General features: G+C 43.2%; 1 long non-coding RNA gene across 1 annotated transcript; it reads right to left on the bottom strand.

Annotated features, from left to right (window-relative positions):
• Nucleotides 1-1,093: 1,093 nt before the first annotated feature.
• Nucleotides 1,094-2,145, bottom strand: LOC121405209. The gene is made up of 2 exons (XR_005968410.1): nucleotides 1,310-2,145; nucleotides 1,094-1,181 (listed from the first exon to the last, which is right to left on the bottom strand). It is a non-coding gene; the product is annotated as an uncharacterized LOC121405209 (long non-coding RNA).
• Between the last annotated feature and the right edge of the window lie 224 nt (nucleotides 2,146-2,369).

Raw genomic sequence — 2,369 nt, forward strand, 5'->3', positions numbered from 1 at the left:
CAATAGCGAACACTACTTCTCTCCACTACAATTGCAGACGTTGCTCGGGCGATCGGACCAACTTTTGGTTGTCGAGTTTTCGGTGATGGGATTTGTGGCCAATTGTGGCCAATACGAGTCGCTGCAGCGGCAGACTGCCACTACTTGACTTGTATGCTTTGTGGCATACAATTTTGGGGGCCGGACCCGTTCGTCGCTCAAAATGATTGCCTCGACCAGCCAACACTGCAAGCCACTACAAATATGACAAGGCACGGGCGGCCGGACCAGTTTTGTCGCTCGTTGCTGCACCTGTGTGTGTGGGTGTGCATATCCATCATACACCAATTCGCACTCTGACGCAACACCCACACAGTCGGTTTTGGGTGGCCGGAACATTTGCCATTCATCAATTGACTATGATGACTTCACGATGCGGTACATTTTTTGGGCGGCCGGACCCGTTTGTCGCTCGAAATGATGTATGTACATACGCAGACACCTTGTACGCCACAAGCCACTACAACTATGACAAGGCACGGGCGGCCGGACCAGTTTGTCGCTCGTTGCTGCATCTGCATCTGTGTCTGTGTTTCTGAGTTTGTGTGCTGCTTTAGCCTGCCTTCACTCACATTGGCCTGGCCATGCCATGCCAGCCAGCTTGGGTGAGTTTTGAAGCCATTCCCGAATACTTGATGCGGCACACACACACACTCAGACACACAGCCAACTTCCGGGCGGCCGGACCAGATTGCCGCTCGATGGACCACAACCATGCTGTACTCTTTAACTTCTGGAGGCCATTAATACATTGACGACGGCGTTTCCTATCCAACATGCCACTACACAACTGAGACGCCCATAATCCAGCAGCATGGCTGTGGTACAGGAGGATGACGGAGCTGGCCGGTATTGACGGGACAATGCAAATACTGCATTGCCTCTGCTCATGCCTGCTGGTGCTTTGTTGTTGCTCGTCCTCCTGTTAGTACAAAATAGACAAGAAAAACAGATTAATTATAAGGAAAAACTGTTGTGTTTATGTATTTTATGATTGTACGTACCTTGCCGTTTCTGTCTGATTGTAAGTAAACGTAATTTGTTTTCTCTTTTATTTTTGCATGTATCTGTGTTTCTTTTTAAATTGTTTTCCACAAGCCATTACTGGATGCTTGCCATGCCTACATATTGTACGGGACAGACTGCAATTGTCGAATGTAAGCAATGTTACTCTTCTTCTTGCCAGTCGTCCAATTGAAATTTATTTTCAAATGGCCATTACAAATGCAATTGTAGGCATGCACATCCCCCCCTTTTATTCATCTCTTACCTTTTTTCCTTCTCCTTGCTATCCTCTTTTTGTCCTTGTAGTTTATTTGTATCATATTGTATTTTAATTTGTTTTTAGTTTGTTGTGCTGTTTAAATGTTTCCATGGTCCAATTGTAAATATTTTAAAGTCCCCACCTTCTTGACCCTTCTCCCCATGGAACTATCGATAGCCAAAACAATTTGCCCAGCCCTCGATAAAATTTTTAAAATCCCCCACCCCCCTTGCAAGTTAATTTATTCTTATTTATTGACCAGGTGGCAGCCAGCTACCTATAGTAATTTATTTATATCGCCAATACACTTTTTAACACATTGCCACTACTCTGTTTAGCCTCCCCGATAGTTGGAATAGTTTTTGCCATTTCGATTAATTTGATCACTTTTGACTAACTATCGCTTGGAGCGCCCCGCAAATACTAGTATGTTTTTGTATATTCTTTTTGTTGGATCTCTCTTGTGAATTAAACACAGTCAGCACACATGACGGTAGGCCAATAAAATGGAATTTTGACCCGCCAATTTATATCCCACACACTGTGATAGACTGACAGACTGACAATTGGACGGTTTTTTCCCTTTTCCCTTTTCTCTCTCTCTTTGACAGTTTAAAAGCCAATTCATATTTAGAATTAGAGTCTCGTTTTTGTTGTTTCTTCCCACATTTTTCTTTGAATTAGCGTTAGAGCTCAGCGTTTTTAAAAAAGCCATTACTATCCATACAAAAATATTGTTCGCGAAATCTTATTCCCGTGCTGTCACAGGCATTGGTCGAGTTTGTTTTCACATCCATAATTGGTAGAATAATCGAATGGATATTTCTTAACAAGTAGGGCTGTAGTCTCTCTCTCGCGTAAAATTCACAAATGCAAATGAAAAAAAAAAATGTTTCTGGTTGCTGTCATGTCACTTTGTTTATTCGTATTGTAATACGATGCGAATTGTTGCTGCCATTTCACACAGGCAAAAACCAGAGGCAGGGAAAGTAAAAGAACAGAGGCTCTATTGACAAAGGCGGAGACGAAGAATGTCCACTGTCCAATTTGGGGGGTAAGTGGGGTA

Source organism: Drosophila obscura, unplaced genomic scaffold (assembly GCF_018151105.1).
Source record: "Drosophila obscura isolate BZ-5 IFL unplaced genomic scaffold, ASM1815110v1 contig_81, whole genome shotgun sequence".
Lineage (NCBI taxonomy): Eukaryota > Metazoa > Arthropoda > Insecta > Diptera > Drosophilidae > Drosophila > Drosophila obscura.